The sequence below is a fragment of the Salvelinus fontinalis genome, chromosome 24, assembly GCF_029448725.1.
Source record: "Salvelinus fontinalis isolate EN_2023a chromosome 24, ASM2944872v1, whole genome shotgun sequence".
Taxonomy (NCBI): domain Eukaryota; kingdom Metazoa; phylum Chordata; class Actinopteri; order Salmoniformes; family Salmonidae; genus Salvelinus; species Salvelinus fontinalis.
In genome coordinates this window covers 43607159-43633367 of record NC_074688.1, presented here as the reverse complement: position 1 = coordinate 43633367, position 26209 = coordinate 43607159, and the positions used below count along the sequence as shown (strand labels likewise).

Genomic DNA, 26209 nt, shown 5'->3' with positions numbered 1-26209 from the left:
CTACATAGTCCTACTAAACAGTTTAATATGTACATCTGCCCTACTAAACAGTTTAATATGTACATCTGCCCTACATAGTCCTACTAAACAGTTTAATATGTACATCTGCCCTACATAGTCCTACTAAACAGTTTAATATTTACATCTGCCCTACTAAACAGTTTAATATGTACATCTGCCCTACATAGTTCTACTAAACAGTTTAATATGTACATCTGCCCTACATAGTCCTACTAAACAGTTTAATATTTACATCTGCCCTACTAAACAGTTTAATATGTACATCTGCCCTACATAGTCCTACTAAACAGTTTAATATTTACATCTGCCCTACTAAACAGTTTAATATGTACATCTGCCCTACATAGTTCTACTAAACAGTTTAATATGTACATCTGCCCTACATAGTCCTACTAAACAGTTTAATATTTACATTTGCCCTACATAGTCCTACTAAACAGTTTAATATGTACATCTGCCCTACATAGTCCTACTAAACAGTTTAATATGTACATCTGCCCTACATAGTCCTACTAAACAGTTTAATATTTACATCTGCCCTACATAGTCCTACTAAACAGTTTAATATGTACATCTGCCCTACATAGTTCTACTAAACAGTTTAATATTTACATCTGCCCTACACAGTCCTACTAAACAGTTTAATATGTACATCTGCCCTACATAGTTCTACTAAACAGTTTAATATGTACATCTGCCCTACATAGTCCTACTAAACAGTTTAATATGTACATCTGCCCTACATAGTCCTACTAAACAGTTTAATATTTACATCTGCCCTACTAAACAGTTTAATATGTACATCTGCCCTACATAGTCCTACTAAACAGTTTAATATTTACATCTGCCCTACTAAACAGTTTAATATGTACATCTGCCCTACATAGTTCTACTAAACAGTTTAATATGTACATCTGCCCTACATAGTCCTACTAAACAGTTTAATATTTACATTTGCCCTACATAGTCCTACTAAACAGTTTAATATGTACATCTGCCCTACATAGTCCTACTAAACAGTTTAATATGTACATCTGCCCTACATAGTTCTACTAAACAGTTTAATATGTACATCTGCCCTACATAGTCCTACTAAACAGTTTAATATTTACATCTGCCCTACTAAACAGTTTAATATGTACATCTGCCCTACATAGTCCTACTAAACAGTTTAATATGTACATCTGCCCTACATAGTTCTACTAAACAGTTTAATATGTACATCTGCCCTACATAGTCCTACTAAACAGTTTAATATGTACATCTGCCCTACATAGTTCTACTAAACAGTTTAATATGTACATCTGCCCTACATAGTCCTACTAAACAGTTTAATATTTACATCTGCCCTACTAAACAGTTTAATATGTACATCTGCCCTACAGAGTTCTACTAAACAGTTTAATATGTACATCTGCCCTACACAGTTCTACTAAACAGTTTAATATGTACATCTGCCCTACATAGTCCTACTAAACAGTTTAATATTTACATATGCCCTACATAGTCCTACTAAACAGTTTAATATGTACATCTGCCCTACATAGTTCTACTAAACAGTTTAATATGTACATCTGCCCTACATAGTCCTACTAAACAGTTTAATATTTACATCTGCCCTACATAGTCCTACTAAACAGTTTAATATGTACATCTGCCCTACATAGTCCTACTAAACAGTTTAATATGTACATCTGCCCTACACAGTTCTACTAAACAGTTTAATATTTACATCTGCCCTACATAGTCCTACTAAACAGTTTAATATTTACATCTGCCCTACTAAACAGTTTAATATGTACATCTGCCCTACATAGTTCTACTAAACAGTTTAATATGTACATCTGCCCTACATAGTCCTACTAAACAGTTTAATATTTACATCTGCCCTACTAAACAGTTTAATATGTACATCTGCCCTACATAGTTCTACTAAACAGTTTAATATGTACATCTGCCCTACATAGTCCTACTAAACAGTTTAATATGTACATCTGCCCTACATAGTTCTACTAAACAGTTTAATATGTACATCTGCCCTACATAGTTCTACTAAACAGTTTAATATTTACATCTGCCCTACATAGTTCTACTAAACAGTTTAATATTTACATCTGCCCTACATAGTTCTACTAAACAGTTTAATATGTACATCTGCCCTACATTGTTCTACTAAACAGTTTAATATGTACATCTGCCCTACATAGTCCTACTAAACAGTTTAATATTTACATCTGCCCTACACAGTTCTACTAAACAGTTTAATATGTACATCTGCCCTACACAGTTCTACTAAACAGTTTAATATGTACATCTGCCCTACATAGTCCTACTAAACAGTTTAATATTTACATCTGCCCTACATAGTTCTACTAAACAGTTTAATATGTACATCTGCCCTACATAGTCCTACTAAACAGTTTAATATTTACATCTGCCCTACATAGTCCTACTAAACAGTTTAATATTTACATCTGCCCTACATAGTTCTACTAAACAGTTTAATATGTACATCTGCCCTACACAGTTCTACTAAACAGTTTAATATGTACATCTGCCCTACACAGTTCTACTAAACAGTTTAATATGTACATCTGCCCTACACAGTTCTACTAAACAGTTTAATATTTACATCTGCCCTACACAGTCCTACTAAACAGTTTAATATGTACATCTGCCCTACACAGTCCTAATAAACAGTTTAATATGTACAGTACATCTGTGTACCATGACTAAACTGAGGGCAGTGGGGTGTGTGTGTGTGTCTCGGCTGTTAAATAACTTAACACAGGTCTGGAAAGCACTCCCATCCTCCCACTCCCACACACTTCCAGAAACAACCTCTGCAGATTCATGCCTCTGAACCAACGCCAAACGATCTCTTAGTACCCACAAGCACATACAAAATATTTTCACATACAACATTTGAGTTTCAGATTTTTGTCCGAGGACCTAAACATGGCCGTTGTGTCAAATGACAGGGTTCCGGAGAATCATTTCAGAGAGAAGAGAGGGAGAATGATCATCTAAGAATTTAAAAACCACCACTTCGAACAACAAAAATGATGAGATGAGTTGCGTCTCTAAACTGAAGGCGAGTGAGAGAGAGGGAAAGATGGATAGAGAGAAAAGGACATAGAGAGAGAAAGAGGAGAGGTCAACAGACAGGCTTACATTAGCCGATAAGGCGTGATATTTAGACCCGTGGTTAAAGGGGTTGGATGCAGGCTAATTACAGGTCGTTGGCCAGGCATAATGCTACACTGCCTTAGGAAGCTGTGGCTTTGAGAAAAAACTCCTGATCAATAAAAGCACGATCGGGAGAAGGAACAAAACCTGACAAGCATTTAAGAGTTTTGGAACATGTCAAGTAACAAATTGGAATGATTTGGGAACGTCCTTTCAGGAACGATGGGGTGTGAACATTTCTGCTACAGTCCAGCACTAACACCCCTGATGAAACTAATCCACCAATCATCAAGCCCTGATCAAGAGAATCCATTGAAGGGTTTCCAGGAGTGAAACCAGAGAACATTGACCTAAATGTTTTCTACTTCGTCTCTCCCCTCTCTCTTCCATCCCTCCTCTCCCCCCCTCTCTCTTCCATCCCTCCTCTCTCTTCCATCCCTCCTCTCCCCTCTCTCTTCCATCCCTCCTCTCTCTTCCATCCCTCCTCTCTCTTCCATCCCTCCTCTCCCCTCCTCTCTCTTCCATCCCTCCTCTCTTTTCACTCCCTCCTCTCTCTCTTCCATCCCTCCTCTCCCCTCTCTCCCCTCCTCTCTTCCATCCCTCCTCTCCCCTCCTCTCTCTCTTTCCCCTCCTCTCTTCCATCCCTCCTCTCTCTCTCTCCCCCATCATCTCTCATCAATCCCTCCTCTCTCTTCCATCCCTCCTCTCTCTTCCATCCCTCCTCTCTCTCTCTCTCTCCCTCTTCCATCCCCCTCTCTTCCATCCCTCCTCTCTATCTTTCCCCCCGCTTGCACCCCTCCTCTCTTCCATCCCTCCTCTCCCCTCTCTCCCCTCCTCTCTCTTCCATCCCTCCTCTCTTTTCACTCCCTCCTCTCGCTCTCTCCCCTCTCTCTTTTCCATCCCTCCTCTCTATCTTTCCCCCCGCTTGCACCCCTCCTCTCTTTCATCCCTCCTCTCCCCTCTCTCCCCTCCTCTCTCTTCCATCCCTCCTCTCTTTTCGCTCCCTCCTCTCGCTCTCTCCCCTCTCTCTTCCATCCCTCCTCTCTCTTCCATCCCACCTCTCTCGCTCTCTCCCCTCCCTCTTCCATCCCTCTCTCTCTCCCTCTTCTCTCCCCCCTCTCTATCTTTCCCCTCTCTTCCATCCCACCTCTCTCTCTCTCCCTCTCTCTTTCATCCCTCCTCTCTCCCCTCTCTCTCTTCCATCCCTCCTCTCTCTCTTCCATCCCTCCTCTCCCCTCTCTCCTCTCTTTTCGCTCCCTCCTCTCTCTTCCATCCCTCCTCTCCCCTCTCTCTTCCATCCCCCCTCCATTCTCTCTTTTCCATCCCTCCTCTCTCTCTCTCCCCCCTCTTTCTTCCATCCCTCCTCTCTCTTCCATCCCTCCTCTCCCCTCCTCTCTCTTCCATCCCTCCTCTCTTTTCACTCCCTCCTCTCTCTCTTCCATCCCTCCTCTCCCCTCTCTCCCCTCCTCTCTTCCATCCCTCCTCTCCCCTCCTCTCTCTCTTTCCCCTCCTCTCTTCCATCCCTCCTCTCTCTCTCTCCCCCATCATCTCTCATCAATCCCTCCTCTCTCTTCCATCCCTCCTCTCTCTTCCATCCCTCCTCTCTCTTCCATCCCTCCTCTCTCTCTCTCTCTCCCTCTTCCATCCCCCTCTCTTCCATCCCTCCTCTCTATCTCTCTCCCCTCTCTCTTTTCCATCCCTCCTTTCTATCTTTCCCCCCGCTTGCACCCCTCCTCTCTCTTCCATCCCTCCTCTCCCCTCTCTCCCCTCCTCTCTCTTCCATCCCTCCTCTCTTTTCGCTCCCTCCTCTCTCTCTTTCCCATCTCTCTTCCATCCCGCCTCTCTTCCATCCCTCCTCTCTCGCTCTCTCCCCTCTCTCTTCCATCCCTCCTCTCTCTTCCATCCCTCTCTCTCTCTCTCTCTCCCTCTTCTATCCCTCCTCTCTCTCCCCCTCTCTATCTTTCCCCTCTCTTCCATCCCACCTCTCTCTCTCTCCCTCTCTCCCCTCTCTCTTTCATCCCTCCTCTCTCCCCTCTCTCTCTTCCATCCCTCCTCTCTCTCTTCCATCCCTCCTCTCCCCTCTCTCCTCTCTTTTCGCTCCCTCCTCTCTCTCTTTCCCATCCCTCCTCTCTCTTCCATCCCTCCTCTCCCCTCTCTCTTCCATCCCCCCTCCATTCTCTCTTTTCCATCCCTCCTCTCTCTCTCTCCCCCCTCTTTCTTCCATCCCTCCTCTCTCTCTCACCCTCCTCTCTCTTCCATCTCTCCTCTCATCACTTCCACCCCTCCTCTCTCTCCATCCCTCCCTCTCTCATCCCTCCTCTCTCCCCTCTCTTCCATCCCTCCTCTCTCTACCCCCTGTCTTCCATCCATCCACCCTCTCTCTCTCCCCTCTCTTCCACCCCTCCTCTCTCTACCCCCTGTCTTCCATCCATCAATCCACCCTCTCTCTCTCTCCCCTCTCTTCCATCCCTCCTCTCTATCTTTCCCCTCTCTTCCATCCTTCCTCTCTATCTTTTCCATCCTCTCTCTCTCTCTCTCTTCCATCTTCTATCTCTCTCTCTTCATCTTCTCTCTCTCTCTCTTCCATCATCTCTCTCTCTCTTCCATCATCTCTCTCTCTCTTCCATCATCTCTCTCTCTCTTCCATCATCTCTCTCTCTTCCATCCTCTCTATCTCTTTTCCATCCTCTCTATCTCTTTTCCATCCTCTCTCTCTCCCCTCCTCTCTCTCTCTCTTCCATCCCTCCTCTCTCTCCCCCATCCCTCTTCTATCACGCTCACTACCCCTTTCTCAGTCTCTCTTCTCTCTTCCATCCCTCTAACCAATTCAGACTCATTCACTTTCATGCAGAGGTAGAGAGGTAATGAGAGGCACGCAGAGGTAATGAGAGGTAGATAGGTAATGAGAGGTAATGAGATGTAATGAGAGGTAGAGAGGCATGTAGAGGTAATGAGAGGTAATGAGAGGTAATGAGAGGCACACATAGGTAGAGAGGTAATGAGCGGTAGAGGTAATGAGAGGTAGAGAGGTAATGAGAGGTAATGAGAGGTAGAGAGGTAATGAGAGGTAGAGAGGAAATTAGAGACAATGAGAGGTAATGAGAGGTAATGAGAGGTAGAGAGGTAATGAGAGATAAGAGGTAATGAGAGGTAGAGAGGTAATGAGAGGTAAAGAGGTAATGAGAGGTAGAGAGGTAATGAGAGGCAATGAGAGACAGAGAGGTAATGAGAGGTAGAGAGGAAATGAGAGGTAATGAGAGGCAATGAGAGGTAGAGAGGTAATGAGAGGTAGAGAGGCAATGAGATGTAGAGAGGTAATGAGAGGTAGAGAGGTAATGAAAGGCTGAGAGGTAATGAGAGGTAATGAGGAATAGAGTGTGAAGTAACTGAACATGAACACCTCCAGAAATACACCGGACTATAATAAAGAACCTAACACAGAAGACGGAGCTGAAAATGAAAAAACAAAGGACAGAGAGGAACAGGAAGTGAAGAACAGTGGAGAGAAGAAGAGGAGGGAGAGAAGGAGAAATACAATTTAAATCTGGTCAGCTGTGTTAAACAGTAATTACCGGGCTTTGCCAAACTCCCCCATCTTTGATTGACCAATGAAAAACATAGGATATGATGCACACTGTTTGCCAGTCACGTTTTTGTTTTGTTAGCGGGCGGAAAAAAGAAAAGAAAAAAAAGAATAGATGGCATAAACATATGCATCATTCCACAGTGGTTTTGGGTGAAGACTGAAATCACCGCCAAAGTGTGTAAAGTCTTTTTCTGGGCCCATGATGTCATGCTTGGCCACACTGAGAAAAACCTTGGGATTAAAGAAACAGGGATATAGGAGGCATGAAACCACAACAGTCACACAAAGAGTGACTGGAATAAGTCTGAGTGCTCTATTTTTTAATATAGGTATCTCCTGAGGTACATTATCCCCGCCAGCAGTCTCCTGGTCTTATCTTTTTGCCTTCTATTGGAGGGGGCGGGGGGGGATTTAATGAGGCACAATCAAGATAATATTCCACACTCTCAGCTTCTGCAGTGTTCATCTGACGTCTGGGGAGGAGAGAGAAGCCAGCCAGATACACACACAATCTCTTACAGAGACACAGGAGAAACTATGTGATGTCACTGTGGTAAAATTCCACTGGAATGTCATGGTGTCATCACTCACTCGGAGTGCGACAGAGAGACAAACACACAGAGCCATAGAATGGGTATCAGTGGACAGGATAACACACAGAGCCATATAATTGGTATTAGTGGACAGGATAACACAAAGAGCCATAGAATTAGTGGACAGGATAACACAGAGCCATAGAATGAGTATTAGTGGACAGGATAACACACAGAGCCATATAATTAGTATTAGTGGACAGGATAACACAAAGAGTGTAAAGGCAGTCAATGTTGTTGGATAGGACCAAGATGCGGATTGAGGGAAATAAGCCATCTTTTAATAAAAACAGCAAACAAGACACTACAAAACTACAAAACAACAAAATGAGACTAACCTTCAACTGTCCTGTGAGGACACAGGAACAAACACCCACAAAAGCCTACTGCCTATGGCTACCTTAAATCTGGCTCCCAATCAGAGACAAATGAATGACAGCTGTCTCTGATTGAGACCCAATCTAGGCAGCCATAGACATAACTAGACAACCTAACAAACACTATCCCATACACATACAACACCCATGGACTAACCAAACACACACAACATACAATGCCCACCCCAACTCACGCCCTGACCAACTAAACATAATCAAAATAACATAAAAATAGGTCAGGAACGTGACATAACCCCCCCCCTCAAGGTGCGTACTCCGAACGCACCACCAAAAGTCTAGGGGAGGGTCTGGGTGGGCATCTGTCCACGGTGGTGGCTCCGGCTCTGGACGCTGTCCCCACACCACCATAGTCACTCCCCGCTTCCGTATCCCCCACCCAATGACCACCCTCCAACTAAACCCACCTAACTGAATGGGCGGCACCGGGACAAGGGGCGGCACCGGGACAAGGGGCGGCACCGGGACAAGGGGCGGCACCGGGACAAGGGGCGGCACCGGGACAAGGGGCGGCAGGTCCTGGCTGAGGGACTCTGGCAGGTCCTGGTTGAGGGACTCTGGCAGGTCCTGGCTGAGGGACTCTGGCAGGTCCTGGCTGAGGGACTCTGGCAGGTCCTGGCTGAGGGACTCTGGCAGGTCCTGGCTGAGGGACTCTGGCAGGTCCTGGCTGAGGGACTCTGGCAGGTCCTGGCTGAGGGACTCTGGCAGGTCCTGGCTGAGGGACTCTGGCAGGTCCTGGCTGAGGGACTCTGGCAGGTCCTGGCTGAGGGACTCTGGCAGGTCCTGGCTGAGGGACTCTGGCAGGTCCTGGCTGAGGGACTCTGGCAGGTCCTGGCTGAGGGACTCTGGCAGGTCCTGGCTGAGGGACTCTGGCAGGTCCTGGCTGAGGGACTCTGGCAGGTCCTGGCTGAGGGACTCCGGCAGGTCCTGGCTGAGGGACTCCGGCAGGTCCTGGCTGAGGGACTCCGGCAGGTCCTGGCTGAGGGACTCCGGCAGGTCCTGGCTGAGGGACTCCGGCAGGTCCTGGCTGAGGGACTCCGGCAGGTCCTGGCTGAGGGACTCCGGCAGGTCCTGGCTGAGGGACTCCGGCAGGTCCTGGCTGAGGGACTCCGGCAGGTCCGGGCTGAGGGACTCCGGCAGGTCCGGGCTGAGGGACTCCGGCAGGTCCTGGCTGGACGGCTCCGGCAGGTCCTGGTTGGACGGCTCTGGCAGGTCCTGGCTGGACGGCTCTGGCAGGTCCTGGCTGGACGGCTCTGGCAGGTCCTGGCTGGACGGCTCTGGCAGGTCCTGGCTGGACGGCTCTGGCAGGTCATGGCAGGACGGCTCTGGCTGGTCATGGCAGGACGGCTCTGGCTGGTCATGGCAGGACGGCTCTGGCTGGTCATGGCAGGACGGCTCTGGCTGGTCATGGCAGGACGGCTCTGGCAGGTCATGGCAGGACGGCTCTGGCTGGTCATGGCAGGACGGCTCTGGCTGGTCATGGCAGGACGGCTCTGGCTGGTCATGGCAGGACGGCTCTGGCTGGTCATGGCAGGACGGCTCTGGCGCTAGGCAGACGGCAGACTCTGGCCGGCTGAGACGCACTATAGGCCTGGTGCGTGGTACCGGAACTGGAGGCACCGGGCTGGAGACCCGCACCATAGGGAGAGTGCGTGGAAGAGGAACAGGGCTCTGGAGATGCACTGGAAGCCTGGTGCGTGGTGTAGGCACTGGTGGTACTGAGCTGGGGTGGGAAGGTGGCGCCGGATATACCGGACCGTGAAGGAGGACACGTGCTCTTGAGCACCGAGCCTCCCCAACCCTACCAGGTTGAATGGTCCCCGTAGCCCTGCCAGTGCGGCGAGGTGGAATAGCCCGCACTGGCCTATGCAGGCGAACCGGGGACACCACCTGTAAGGCTGGTGCCATGTACGCCGGCCCGAGGAGACGTACTGGAGACCAGATACGTTGGGCCGGCTTCATGGCACTCGGCTCGATGCCCAACCTAGCCCTCCCAGTGCGGCAAGATGGAATAGCCCGCACTGGGCTAAGCACGCGTACTGGGGACACCGTGCGCTTTACCGCATAACACGGTGTCTGACCAGTACGTCGCCCTCTTACTCCACGGCAAGCCCGGGGAGTTGGCTCAGGTATCCAACCCGGCTTCGCCACACTCCCCTTTAGCCCCCCCCCCCCAAGAAATTCTTGGGTGAGCCTCTCGGGCTTCCAGCCTCTCATACGTGCTGCCTCCTCAATCCACCGCTCCTGGGCTGTGGCTGCCTTCTTCACCTCCCGAGAGCGGCGATTCTCTCCAACCCTTCCCCAGGGTCCTTTTCCGTCCATGATCTCCCAAGACCATTCCTCCTGTGTCCAGTGCCTTAGTTATTTTTCTCTCTCCTCAATCCGCTTGGTCCTGTTGTGGTGGGTGTTTCTGTAAAGGCAGTCAATGTTGTTCTCCTCCTCAAACGAGGAGGAGCATGGATAGGACCAAGATGCGGATTGAGGGAAATAAGCCATCTTTTAATAAAAACAGCAAACAAGACACTACAAAACTACAAAACAACAAAATGAGACTAACCTTCAACTGTCCTGTGAGGACACAGGAACAAACACCCACAAAAGCCTACTGCCTATGGCTACCTTAAATCTGGCTCCCAATCAGAGACAAATGAATGACAGCTGTCTCTGATTGAGACCCAATCTAGGCAGCCATAGACATAACTAGACAACCTAACAAACACTATCCCATACACATACAACACCCATGGACTAACCAAACACACACAACATACAATGCCCACCCCAACTCACGCCCTGACCAACTAAACATAATCAAAATAACATAAAAATAGGTCAGGAACGTGACAAAGAGCCATATAATTAGTGGACAGGATAACACACAGAGCCATAGAATGAGTATTAGTGGACAGGATAACACACAGAGCCATAGAATGAGTATTAGTGGACAGGATAACACACAGAGCCATAGAATTAGTATTAGTGGACAGGATAACACACAGAGCCATAGAATAAGTGGACAGGATAACACAAAGAGCCATAGGATTAGTATTAGTGGACAGGATAACACACAGAGCCATAGAATTAGTATTAGTGGACAGGATAACACACAGCTCCATATAATTAGTATTAGTGGACAGGATAACACACAGAGCCATAGAATAAGTGGACAGGATAACACACAGAGCCATAGAATGAGTATTAGTGGACAGGATAACACACAGAGCCATAGAATTTGTATTAGTGGACAGGATAACACACAGAGCCATATAATTAGTATTAGTGGACAGGATAACACACAGAGCCATAGAATAAGTGGACAGGATAACACACAGAGCCATAGAATGAGTATTAGTGGACAGGATAACACACAGAGCCATAGAATTAGTATTAGTGGACAGGATAACACACAGAGCCATATAATTAGTATTAGTGGACAGGATAACACACAGAGCCATAGAGTTAGTAGACAGGATAACACACAGAGCCATAGAGTTAGTGGACAGGATAACACACAGAGCCATAGAGTTAGTAGACAGGATAACACACAGCTCCATAGAGTTAGTAGACAGGATAACACACAGAGCCATAGAGTTAGTAGACAGGATAACACACAGAGCCATAGAGTTAGTAGACAGGATAACACACAGAGCCATAGAGTTAGTGGACAGGATAACACACAGAGCCATAGAGTTAGTGGACAGGATAACACACAGAGCCATAGAGTTAGTAGACAGGATAACACACAGCTCTATAGAGTTAGTAGACAGGATAACACACAGAGCCATAGAGTTAGTGGACAGGATAACACACAGAGCCATAGAGTTAGTAGACAGGATAACACACAGAGCCATAGAGTTAGTAGACAGGATAACACACAGAGCCATAGAGTTAGTAGACAGGATAACACACAGAGCCATAGAGTTAGTAGACAGGATAACACACAGAGCCATAGAGTTAGTATTAGTGGACAGGATAACACACAGAGCCATAGAATAAGTGGACAGGATAACACACAGAGCCATAGAATGAGTATTAGTGGACAGGATAACACACAGAGCCATAGAATTAATATTAGTGGACAGGATAACACACAGAGCCATATAATTAGTATTAGTGGACAGGATAACACACAGAGCCATAGAGTTAGTAGACAGGATAACACACAGAGCCATAGAGTTAGTGGACAGGATAACACACAGAGCCATAGAGTTAGTAGACAGGATAACACACAGAGCCATAGAGTTAGTGGACAGGATAACACACAGAGCCATAGAGTTAGTGGACAGGATAACATACAGAGCCATAGAGTTAGTGGACAGGATAACACACAGAGCCATAGAGTTAGTGGACAGGATAACACACAGAGCCATAGAGTTAGTAGACAGGATAACACACAGCTCCATAGAGTTAGTAGACAGGATAACACACAGAGCCATAGAGTTAGTAGACAGGATAACACACAGAGCCATAGAGTTAGTGGACAGGATAACACACAGAGCCATAGAGTTAGTGGACAGGATAACACACAGAGCCATAGAGTTAGTAGACAGGATAACACACAGAGCCATAGAGTTAGTAGACAGGATAACACACAGAGCCATAGAGTTAGTAGACAGGATAACACACAGAGCCATAGAGTTAGTAGACAGGATAACACACAGAGCCATAGAGTTAGTATTAGTGGACAGGATAACACACAGAGCCATAGAATAAGTGGACAGGATAACACACAGAGCCATAGAATGAGTATTAGTGGACAGGATAACACACAGAGCCATAGAATTAGTATTAGTGGACAGGATAACACACAGAGCCATATAATTAGTATTAGTGGACAGGATAACACACAGAGCCATAGAGTTAGTAGACAGGATAACACACAGAGCCATAGAGTTAGTGGACAGGATAACACACAGAGCCATAGAGTTAGTAGACAGGATAACACACAGAGCCATAGAGTTAGTGGACAGGATAACACACAGAGCCATAGAGTTAGTGGACAGGATAACATACAGAGCCATAGAGTTAGTGGACAGGATAACACACAGAGCCATAGAGTTAGTGGACAGGATAACACACAGAGCCATAGAGTTAGTGGACAGGATAACACACAGAGCCATAGAGTTAGTAGACAGGATAACACACAGAGCCATAGAGTTAGTAGACAGGATAACACACAGAGCCATAGAGTTAGTAGACAGGATAACACACAGAGCCATAGAGTTAGTGGACAGGATAACACACAGCGCCATAGAGTTAGTGGACAGGATAACACACAGAGCCATAGAGTTAGTAGACAGGATATCCCCTCTAATGCAGTGGTGCTCATCACATCAACTCGCAAGTCAGTGATTTCATCCAGTTCTCCGGCAGGTTGGAGTACGACGTCTGACGTCACAATAAAAACAGAAGAGGGACACCAGAGGTGCAGAGCTACACTGGCCCCGTTTCCCTTAGCAACACAGCGTGACACACTTAGCAGCCTCTGTCAAGGATGTACAACGAGCTCAGGTTAGGGAATTAGTATTGATAGATTGATAGATACACCATATCTACAGTGAGCTCCAAAATAATTGAGATGGTGACAATGTTGTTGTTGACTGCCAGCTTTAATTTGAAGGTATTTCCATCCATATCAGGTGAACTGTTTAGAAATTACAGCCATTTTTGTACATAGTCCCCCATTTTAGAGAACCAAAAGTATTGGGACAAATGCACTTAAATGTGGATTAAAGTAATCCTGACGTTTAGTATTTGGTCCCATATACCTAGTACGCAATGATTACATCAAGCTTGTGACTCTACAAACTTGTTGGATGCATTTTCTGTTTGTTTTTGTTGTGTTTCAGATTATTTTGTGTCCAATCGAAGTAAATGATAAATAATGTATTACGTCATTTGAGTCTTGTCTCATCGCTGCAACTCCCGTACGGACTCGGGAGAGGCGAAGATCAAGAGCCGAAACACAACCCAACCAAGCCACACTGCTTCTTGACACAATGCCCACTTAACCCAGAAGCACCAATGTGTCGGAGGAAACACAGTACACCTGGCGACCATGTCAGCGTGCATTGCGCCCGGCCCGCCACAGGAGTTCCTAGAGCGCGATGAGACAAGGATATCCCTGCCGGCCAAACCCTCCCTAACCTGGACGACGCTGGGCCAATTGTGTGCCGTCCCATGGGTCTCCCGGTCGCGGCCGGCTACGACAGAGCCTGGACTCGAACCCAGAATCTCTAGCGGCACAGCTTCACTGTGATGCAGAGCCTTTGACCACTGCCCCACTCAGGAGGCCCTATCACAAATGTTTTAAAAAGCAGGACAAATCTGAGTGGGCATGTGCCCTTGTGCCTCTTATGGGCATGACTCCTATGGTGGGAATGATCACCAGCTCTCGGGAATGTTAAATGACTCAATGAGTGTGTGTGTGTGTGTGTGTGTGTGTGTGTGTGTGTGTGTGTGTGTGTGTGTGTGTGTGTGTGTGTGTGTGTGTGTTTATGAGCAGGGGTTTAGTCATGGGTGTTCCAGTCGAGGCAGGTGCTACTTTCCTCATCTCTTCTCCTTTCCTAACTATCAGTTTACCTCCTACAGTTTGTCCACATTTCACACACATATACTTATGCATCATAAACATTTTAGTTGGGTTCAATACCTTTATGAAAAATATGCCGCCTGCGGAAATTCAAGGTCTCAATTTGGTGCTGTGTTGAATGCCATGTCATTACTTGGTGGTTGTTCTGTTGTTCAGACACAGTCAGAGTTCGGCAGTTCGCCATCAAACACGGCTGCTGAAATAGTCGCATGAATGACTGAGGCTCCAAACCATCACAGAAAATTCACTTCTGCCTGGTCTCAAAGCAGCAGAGGCTTGACTGTGTATGTGTGTATGTATGTATGTATGTGTGTGTTTGTGCGTGTGTGTGTGTGTGTGTGTGTATGCGTGCGTGATTAGGTTTGGCTGGACGTAGCTGTGGCCACATCTTGCTCAGTTTGTCAGCAGTGTGGCTTTTGTCTCTTCTCGTTTTCTAAGATGGCTGCCACTCCTGTGGTCTCTCTTCTGTGGCTTCAGCTGACCCCAGTCCTGAAGAGGACATTCCTAAAGTCATGCACTCCCTGACATCTCACACTTTGACCTTGAATGAATAGATAGTTTCACCCTTTCTTCCTTCTCCCCTAGACCCACCCCTCTTCATCATATATTAGCCCCTCCCACATTAACAGAAGAGAGAGCAGAAAAGCCTTTGGTTATAATCACAAATATTTCAGAGGAAATTGAGATGTGGTTCTTCAGGTGTGTGTGTGCTTCTGTGTGTCTATCTTATAGAATTAGAGAACCTAATTACAATGCCGTGTTTCTGAGCATCTCCTGAAACTTGGAATTCGTCTGCGTGTCTAAAACAGAGATCACTCAGAGCACTGGGATACAGCTCTCCGGGTTCGGGAATGGTTCCCCATCTGTCTCGTGTCTCAGAGTCTCTGGAATGGTTCCCCATCTGGCTCGTGTCTCAGAGTCTCTGGAATGGTTCCCCATCTGGCTCGTGTCTCAGAGTCTCTGGAATGGTTCCCCATCTGTCTCGTGTCTCGGAGTCTCTGGAATGGTTCCCCATCTGTCTCGTGTCTCAGAGTCTCTGGAATGGTTCCCCATCTGTCTCGTGTCTCAGAGTCTCTGGAATGGTTCCCCATCTGTCTCGTGTCTCGGAGTCTCTGGAATGGTTCCCCATCTGTCTCGTGTCTCAGAGTCTCTGGAATGGTTCCCCATCTGTCTCGTGTCTCGGAGTCTCTGGAATGGTTCCCCATCTGTCTCGTGTCTCAGAGTCTCTGGAATGGTTCCCCATCTGGCTCGTGTCTCTGGAATGGTTCCCCATCTGGATTGTGTCTCGGAGTCTCTGGAATGGTTCCCCATCTGGCTCGTGTCTCGGAGTCTCTGGAATGGTTCCCCATCTGTCTCGTGTCTCGGAGTCTCTGGAATAGTTCCCCATCTGTCTCGTGTCTCAGAGTCTCTGGAATGGTTCCCCATCTGTCTCGTGTCTCAGAGTCTCTGGAATGGTTCCCCATCTGTCTCGTGTCTCGGAGTCTCTGGAATAGTTCCCCATCTGTCTCGTGTCTCAGAGTCTCTGGAATGGTTCCCCATCTGTCTCGTGTCTCAGAGCCTCTGGAATGGTTCCCCATCTGTCTCGTGTCTCGGAGTCTCTGGAATGGTTCCCCATCTGTCTCGTGTCTCAGAGTCTCTGGAATAGTTCCCCATCTGTCTCGTGTCTCAGAGTCTCTGGAATAGTTCCCCATCTGTCTCGTGTCTCAGAGTCTCTGGAATGGTTCCCCATCTGGCTCGTGTCTCGGAGTCTCTGGAATAGTTCCCCATCTGGCTCGTGTCTCAGAGTCTCTGGAATAGTTCCCCATCTGTCTCGTGTCTCAGAGTCTCTGGAATAGTTCCCCATCTGACCACTAGGATTAGGATATAGCGTTCCAGGTCTGAAATAGTTCCCCCTCTGGCTCGTGTCGCAGTCTCTCCTTCAATTACAATGTTCCTGAGCCCTGCGTCCAGAGAACTGGGCCCAGGTCGAATTCAGACTCGGGATTGAAGTGGGAATTTCCTTGGCATGGATATTCTTGGCTGACATTGGGATGGGAACCGCAGTGGCACGGGCCGACTGGATGTGTTCCCAACTGCTCCATTTACCGTATGTACGGCAGGACAGACGGACGGCTCGATTACAGCCCAGCCACACCGCTGTATCCTACACACACACACACACACACACACACAGGCCAAAATGTTTTTAAGTCAGGGCATTAAACGTTTTCAAGGTGTGTAGGAGAGTCAAAGTAAGATATATACCTGACCCGTTAACTGTTACAATAGATCATGTATGACTTTGTACAGTGTGTGTTCCCAGTGAATACAGTGTAATGTATGTAGTTTAGGTTGGTGTCCTCCTCTTGTCCCAAATCCTCATAGAGGTGAGAGGCTGCAGTAAGCTTCCTGTTGGAGTAACCACAGTTACAGGCACTATCAGCTGGGACATTTAAGAGCTTGATTGTTGGGTCTCCTCTTTTCTGTCTGTCTGTCTGCCTGCCTGCCTGCCTGCCTGTCTCTCTGTCTGCCTGCCTGTCTCTCTCTCTGCCTGCCTGTCTCTCTCTCTGTCTGTCTGCCTGCCTGTCTGTCTGCCTGCCTGTCTCTCTGTCTGCCTGCCTGTCTCTCTGTCTGCCTGCCTGTCTCTCTGTCTGCCTGCCTGTCTCTCTGTCTGCCTGCCTGTCTCTCTGTCTGCATGCCTGTCTCTCTGTCTGCCTGTCTGTCGAGGCATGCTGGGTGACATCCCTTTCACTCCCTCTCCACCTCCTTTCCCACTGTTCTTAACCCCTCCCTTTCACTCCTTCTCCACCTCCTTTCCCACTGTTCTTAACCTCCCCCTTTCACTCCTCCACCTCCTTTCCCACTGTTCTTAACCTCCCCCTTTCACTCCTCCACCTCCTTTCCCACTGTTCTTAACCTCCCCCTTTCACTCCTCCACCTCCTTTCCCACTGTTCTTAACCTCCCCCTTTCACTCCTCCACTATTCTTAACCTCTCCCTTTCACTCCTTCTCCACCTCCTTTCCCACTGTTCTTAACTTCACCCTTTCTCCTTCTCCACTATTCTTAACCTCTCCCTTTCACTCCTTCTTCACCTCCTTTCCCACCATTCTTAACCTCTCCCTTTCACTCCTTCTCCACCTCCTTTCCCACCATTCTTAACCTCTCCCTTTCACTCCTTCTCCACCTCCTTTCCCACCATTCTTAACCTCTCCCTTTCACTCCTTCTCCACCTCCTTTCACACTATTCTTAACCTCTCCCTTTCACTCCTTCTTCACCTCCTTTCCCACTGTTCTTAACCTCTCCCTTTCACTCCTTCTCCACCTCCTTTCCCACTGTTCTTAACCTCTCCCTTTCACTCCTTCTCCACCTCCTTTCCCACTGTTTTTAACCTCTCCCTTTCACTCCTTCTCCACCTCCTTTCCCACTGTTCTTAACCTCTCCCTTTCACTCCTTCTCCACCTCCTTTCCCACTGTTCTTAACCTCTCCCTTTCACTCCTTCTCCACCTCCTTTCCCACTGTTCTTAACCTCTCCCTTTCACTCCTTCTCCACCTCCTTTCCCACTGTTCTTAACTTCACCCTTTCTCCTTCTCCACTATTCTTAACCTCTCCCTTTCACTCCTTCTCCACCTCCTTTCCCACTGTTCTTAACCTCTCCCTTTCACTCCTTCTCCACCTCCTTTCCCACTATTCTTAACCCCTCCCTTTCACTCCTTCTCCACCTCCTTTCCCACTGTTCTTAACCCCTCCCTTTCACTCCTTCTCCACCTCCTTTCCCACTGTTCTTAACCTCTCCCTTTCCCTCCTCCACCTCCTTTCCCACTGTTCTTAACCTCCCCCTTTCACTCCTCCACCTCCTTTCCCACTGTTCTTAACCTCCCCCTTTCACTCCTCCACCTCCTTTCCCACTGTTCTTAACCTCTCCCTTTCCCTCCTCCTTGAGACAGGACATTCACTCAAGGAATTGACAAACTCACAAACCAGTAAGGGGATACAAACTCCCACACAGACACACCCTCGTCTATATCCAGGCCGTGATTGGCTCACCCCTTCTCCACCAGAAATTATTGTGGTGAACCCCTCTCATTTAGGACCCAGAGTTTTCCCTGGTCAGGTCACAAAGCCCTACACATTGCATAACCAGTCCTACCTCAGGCCACTAGCAGGCAGACGGACGGACGGACGGACAAACAGAGTGAGTTATGAAAGACCCTCTCCTCAGCTGCAGTGGGATGGCTCCTATTTATTTAACCAAGCAGGAATTTGGCCCTTCACAATGGAACTTTCTGCCAAGAATTTGGCCTTCATGATAACATGATCACTCTCCTCTTCTTGGAGAAAGCTTCAGGAGCAGCCGTGTCTGTGTTCATAGTACATGTGTGTGTGTGTGTGTCCATAGTACACGTGTCTGTGTTCATAGTACATGTGTGTGTGTGTGTGTGTGTGTCCATAGTACACGTGTCTGTGTGTCAGAGGTGTGTGTGTGTGTGTCAGCAGGGTTAATGCTGATACAGTATGTCCTCCTCCGGTGACATCACAAACACTTTAATCACTGCTGGGCCGTTTGTCTTTTGTGGGCAATGACAGAGGATAGTTTTAAGAGAAATTAAATGCATGTCTAAATTACTGGCTGGCTACAGTCTGTGGCCAGTTAAATGACATCCATAAAATGGATTCACAGTTCTGCACAGGGGCAATCCATGGTTTGCCAAAACACACACAGACAAATACAGTAGATATTACAGATAGACCTAACACACTCAGTAGGCAAGGCATTACAATGATGGAACAATTATGGCATAATTAGTAGATGACACCTGTGGATAGTGTCAGAGACCAACCGTCAGTAGTTTTTATTTAACCAGGTTGAGAACAAGTTCTCCTTTACAACTGTGACCTGGCCAAGATAAAGCAAAGCTGTGTGACACAAACAACAACACAGAGTTACACATGAAATAAACAAACATAGTCAATAACACAATAGAAAAGGTCTATATACAGTGTGTGCAAATGGCGTGAGGAGGTAAGGCAATAAATAGGCCATAGTAGCGAAGTAATTACAATTTAGCAAATTAACATCGAAGTGACAGATGTGCAGATGATGATGTGCAAGTAGAAATACTGGTGTGCAAAAGAGCAAAAAAGTAAATAAAAACAATATGGGGATGAGGTAGGTAGATGGATGGGCTATTTACAGATGGTCTGTGTACAGCTGCAGCGATCGGTAGGCTGCTCAGATAGCTGATGCTTAAAGTTAGTGTGGGAGATAAGTCTCCAACTTCAGCAATTTTTGCAATTCGTTCCAGTCATTGGCAGTAGAGAACTGGAAGGAAGGCGGCCAAAGGAGGTGTTGGCTTTGGGGATGACCAGTGAGATATACCTGCTGGAGCACGTGCTACAGGTGGGAGTTTTTATGGTGACCAGTGAGCTGAGATAAGGTGGAGCTTTACCTAGCAAAGACTTATAGATGACCTGGAGCCAGTGGGTCTGTCGACGAATATGTAGCGAGGGCCAGCCAACAAGAGCATACAGGTCGCAGTGGTGGGTGGTATATGGGGCTTTGGTGACAAAACGGATGGCACTATGATAGACTGCATCCAGTTTACTGAGTAGAGTGTTGGAGGCTATTTTGTAAATGACATCGCCGAAGTCGAGGATCGGTAGGATGGTCAGTTTTACGAGGGTATGTTTGGCAGCGTGAGTGAAGGAGGCTTTGTTGCGAATTAGGACGCCGATTCTAGATTGAATTTTAGATTGGAGATGCTTAATGTGAGTCTGGAAGGAGAGTTTACAGTCTAAACAGACACCTAGGTATTTGTAGTTGTCCACATATTCTAAGTCAGAACCGTCCAGAGTAGTGATGCTAGTCGGGCGGGCGGGTGCGGACAGCGATCGGTTGAAAAGCATGCACTAGCGTTTAAGAGCAGTTGGAGGCCATGGAAGGAGTATTGTATGGCATTGATGCTCGTTTGGAGGTTTGTTAACACAATGTCCAAAGAAGGGCCAGAAGTATACAGAATGGTGTCGTCTGCGTAGAGGTGGATCAAGAAATCACCCGCAGCAAGAGCGACATCGTTGATATATACAGAGAAAAGAGTTGGCCCGAGAATTGAACCCTGTGGTACCCCCATAGAGACTGCCAGAGGTCCGGACAACAGGCCCTCTGATTTGACACACTGAACTCTATCTGAGAAGTAGTTGAACCAGGTGAGGCAGTCATTTGAGAAACCAAGGCTGTTGAGGCTGCCGATAAGAATGCGGTGGTTGACAGAGTCGAAAGCCTTGGCCAGGTCGATGGAGACTGCTGCACAGTACTGTCTTTTATCGATGGTGGTTATGATATCGTTTAGGACCTTAAGCGTGGCTGAGGTGCACCAGTGACCAGCTCGGAAACCAGATTGTAAAGCGGAGAAGGTACGGTGGGATTCGAAATGGTCAGTGATCTGTTTGTTAACTTGGCTTTTGAAGACTTTAGAAAAAGCAGGGCAGGATGGATATAGGTCTGTAACCGTTTGGGTCTAGAGTGTCACCCCCTTTGAAGAGGGGGATGACCGAGGCAGCTTTCCAATCTTTAGGAAACTCGGACGATACGAAAGAGAGGTTGAACAGACTGGTAATAGGGGTTGCAATGGCGGCGGATAATTTTAGAAAGAGGGTCCAAATTGTCTAGCCCAGCTGATTTGTACGGGTCCAGGTTTTGCAGCTCTTTCAGAACATCTGCTATCTGGATTTAGGTGAAGGAGAATCTGGGGAGGCTTGGGCAAGTAGCTGCGGGGAGTGCAGAGCGGTTGGCCGGGCTAGCCAGGAGGAAAGCATGGCCAGTCGTAGAGAAATGCATATTGAAATTCTCGATTATCGTGGATTTATTGGTGGTGACAGTGTTTCCTAGCCTCAGTGCAGTGTGCAGCTGGGAGGAGGTGCTCTTATTCTCCATGGACTTTACAGTGTCCCAAACCTTTTTGGAGTCAGAGCTACAGGATGCAAATGTCTGTTTGAAAAAGCTAGCCTTTGCTTTCCTAACTCACTGCGTGTATTGGTTCCTGACTTCCCTGAAAAGTTGCATATCGCGGGGACTATTCGATGTTAGTGCAGTCCGCCACAGGATGTTTATTCACTGCTGGAAAACACCTCTGACAGTAACAACGCATCAAAAACTAAATCAACGAAAACAATTTATTGTTGATTCAACATTGAATTGTTCTCTCTGCAACTGCTTTGGGCTGGTGTCACTGGCCCAAATAGTGTCTTGTACCAAATTCCACTGAAGTGAAGACGATAATAGTGTGGCTCTATAGACATCTACGGTATCAAAGTTATGTCCGATGGCTATAGTAGTACCACAGTAGACTCCATTTAAATATGTTGGAGTCACAGGCATGTCATTCAAGTCCAGTCTAACCTAAACCTATCAATTATATCCATCTGTCCTTCTGGCGACCTTTTCCAATGATAGATCTACACTGAACAAAAATAGAAATGCAACATGCAACAATTTCAAAGATGTTTACTAAGTTACAGTTCATATAAAGGAAATCGGTCAATTGAAATGAATTCATTTGGCCGGAATCTATAGATTTCACATGACTGGGGACACAGATATGCATCTGTTGGTCACAGATATCTTATAAATAAAGGTAGGGATGTGGATCAGAAAACCAGTCAGTATCTGGTGTGACCACTATTTACCTCATGCAGCGCGACACATCTCCTTCACATAGAGTTGATCAGGCTGTTGATTACGGCCTGTGGAATGTTGTCCCACTCCTCTTCAATGGCTGTGCGAGATTGCTGGATATTGGCGGGAACTAGAACACGCTGTCGTACACGTCGATCCAGAGCACCCCAAACAGACACAATGGGTGACATGGCTGAAGAGTACGCAGGCCATGGAAGAACTGTGACATTTTCAGCTTCCAGGAATTGTGTACAGATCCTTGCTACATGGGGCCGTGCGTTATCATGCTGAAACATGAGGGGATGGTGGTGGATGAATGGTATAACAATAGGCCTCAGGATCTCATCACGGTGTCTCTGTGCCATCGATAAAATGCAATTGTGTTTGTTGTCTGTAGGTTATGCCCACCCATACCATAACCCCACCACCACGGGAACATAAATTCTCTGGCAACAACTCTGGTGGACATTCCTGCAGTCAGCATGCCAATTGCACGCTACCTCAAAACTTGAGACAACTGTGGCATTATGTTGTGAGACAAAACTGCACATTTTAGAGTGGACTTTCATTGTCCCCAGTACAAGGTGCACCTGTGTAATGATCATGCTGTTTAATCAGTTTCTTGGTATGCCACACCTGTCAGGTGAATGGATTATCTTGGCAAAAGAGCAATGCTCACTAACTGGGATGTAAACAAATTTGTGCACAGAATTTGAGAGAAATAAGCTTTTTGTGGGTATGGAACATTTCTGGAAACTTTTATTTCAGCTCATGAAACATGAGACCAAAACGTTACATGTTGCGTTTATATTTTTGTTCAGTATATATATATATATATATATATATATATATATATATATATATATATATATATATATATATATATATATATATATATATATATACGTACGTACGTACGTACGTACGTACGCACGCGCACACACGCGCGCACACACACACACACACACACACACACACTACCAGTCAAAAGTTTGGACACACCATCTCATTGCAGGGTTTTTCTTTATTTTTACTATTTTCTACATTGTAGAATAATAGTGAAGACATCAAAACTATGAAATAACATATATGGAATCATGTAGTAAGCATAAAAAAAGTGTTAAACAAATCCAAATATATTTTAGATTCTTCAAAGTAGCCACCCTTTGCCCTGATGACAGCTTTGCACTCTTGGCATTATCTCAACCAGCTTCATGAGGAATGCTTTTCCAACAGTCTTGAAGGAGTTCCCACATATTCTGAGCACTTGTTGGCTGCTTTTCGTTCACTTTGCGGTCCAACTCATTCCAAACCATCTCAATTGGGTTGAGGTTGGGTGATTGTGGAGGCCAGGTCATCTGATGCAGCACTCCATCACTCTCCTTCTTGGTCAAATAGCGCTTACACAGCCTGGAGGTGTTTTGGCTCATTGTCCTGTTGAAAAACAAATGATAGTCCCACTAAGCGCAAACCAGATGGGATGGAGTATCACTGCAAAATGCTGTGGTAGCCATGTTGGTAAAGTGTGCCTTGTATTCTGAATAAATCATTGACAGTGTCACCAGCAAAGCTCCCCCACACCATCACACCTCCTCCTCCATGCTTCACGGTGGGAACCACACAACGACATGGCGGTTGGAACCAAAAATCGCAAATTTGGACTCATCAGACCAAAGGACAGATTTCCACCTGTCTAATGTCCATTGCTTGTGTTTCTTGGCAAAAGCAAGTCTCTTCTTATTGGTGTCCTTTAGTAGTGGTTTCTTTGCAGCAATTCGCCCATAAAGGCCTGATTCACGCAGTCTCCTCTGTACAGTTGATGTTGAGAAGTGTCTGTTACTTGATCTCTGTGAAGCATTTATTTGGGCTGCAATCTAAGGTGCAGTTAACGCTAATGAATTTATCCTCTGCAGCAGAGAACTCTGGGACTTCCTTTCCTGTGGCAGTCCTCATGAGAGCCAGTTTCATCATATCATGGTTTTTGTGACAGAACTTGAAGAAACTTTCAAAGTCCTGAAATGTTCCGTATTGACTGACCTTCATGTCTTAAAGTAATGATGGACTGTCGTTTCGCTTGGCTTGTTTGAGCTGTTCTTGCCATAATATGGACTTGGCCTTTTACCAAATAGGGCTATCTTCTGTATACCCCCCTACCTTGTCACAACACAACTGATTGGCTCAAACACATTAAGAAGGAAATAAATTGAACAAATGAACTTTTAACAAGGCACACGTGTTAATTGAAATGCATTCCAGGTGACTACCTCGTGAAGCTGGTTGAGAGAATGCCAAGAGTGCGCAAAGCTGTCATCAAGGCAAAGGGTGACTACTTTGACGAATCTAAAATAGTACATATATTTTGATTTGTTTAACACTTTTTTGGTTACTACATAATTCCATATGTGTTTTTTCATAGTTTTGATGTCTTCACTATTATTTTAAAATGTAGAACATAGTAAAAATCAAGAAAAACCCTTGAATGAGTAAGTGTGTCCAAACTTTTGACTGGTTCTCTCTCTCTCTCATATATATACACACACACACTAGTTGATTGACAGGGGCGCTGTTTTGAAGCCCCCACACCTCCATCTTGGCACTCCCCCACCATTGTAAAAATATTATGGAAGCTATAGAAAGTCATTTATGTATTAAGGTGGCTGTAATTTAATAAATGTGGCAAAAACAAATGTAAACATTAATACTTTTACATTATATTATGTGAGCTAAACAAAAAAACAAAACAAAAAAAGAAATATTTTCTTAAAGTATAATTTTTTGAAGATTCAAATTTTACTGTCCCCACTACAGCAACAAAAATGGTTAAATACATGTAATTTTGTCCATGAAGCATATATTGGAATTATACAGTACTTGAAATAATATAGAATTCCATTGATTCCTATGGAGGGCTGCATCTTCTGAGGAGTGCCAATATGGCAGACCGGTGGCTTCAAAGCCTCTCATTGGCCAATACATCGCAACAGCAATCCAGGGTTTATACATCATTATGAACTGGGTGGTTCGAGCCCTGAATGCTGATTGGCTGACAGCCGTTGTTTATCAGACCATATACCACGGGTATGACAAAACATTTGTTTTTACTGTTCTAATTACGTTGGTAACTAGTTTATAATAGCAATAAGGCACCTCTGGGGTTTGTGGTATATTGCCAATATACCACGGCTAAGGGCTGTGTTCAGGCACTCCATGTTGCGTCCTGCGTAAGAACAGCCTTTAGCCGTGGTATATTGGCCATATAACACACCCCCTCAGCCCTTGCTTAATTGAAACCTACCTGTGGATTTATTTATTTTCGGGCTGTGATACCAACCCGTAGTGACAAAAAGTCTATCCACTGTCCTCATCACTAGTTACCACAGCCACGAAGTAATAAACCCCGCCTATTTCTATCATTTCTCTTCTTAAAATGTGATTTTAAACCTAACCTTAACCACACTGCTAACTTTATGCCTAACCCTGACCTTTTACCAAAAAGCTAATTAAAATATTTACGATATAGTCAATTATGACCGAATGGCAGTTGTCATTAGCGGAAACCCTGAAGGTTCCGTGATTAATTAGCTACAGTGAAGTCATCACGCACACAAGCGCGCCAGTGCGTGGTGGATCGCGAGGGGAGGCGTGCGCCACAGATAGGCGATAGTTTAAAAGACCTTAGTTACAATATAACGGATCACATCTCACGTAAAACGTGCCCCTCACAGACTATCCGGATACTTTAGAAGTGAGTTGAGAAAATTTGACAGAAGAACCTCTCTCTAAGTTTTGATAACTTTCTAACTATGAACATCTATGTTTATTGTGCCCTAATAAGAGGTTTTACAATTTTCATGATGTATTATGGATATAGCCCAGCCTTGGCTACTGCTCAAGTTCATCTAGGCCATATGCGACACATGAGTCATAAAGACATGGCATCATGCGCTGTCCATATTTCCACTCGCCATGAGACATTGTAGCATTGCTGACGAGGGAACAGCATTGCCTTCTGTGGCTAAGGTGATGCATCTCTCTAAATGCGACAAAACTTTCATTTTACTATCCCACAGACTCAGACAGAGCAACACAATACACATACACCACCAAAATATGTTACAATAGCCTATCCGAAACATGGACTTCACAACACAATTATGACATTAGGATAAACTTGAACA

General features: G+C 46.1%; 1 protein-coding gene across 2 annotated transcripts in view; it reads right to left on the bottom strand.

The window, feature by feature from the left end:
* The window catches only part of LOC129822461 (tumor necrosis factor receptor superfamily member 19L-like), an 87759-nt gene that overhangs the window by 60791 nt on the left and 759 nt on the right, over positions 1 to 26209 (bottom strand). The gene's annotated exons all lie outside the window — the stretch shown is intronic.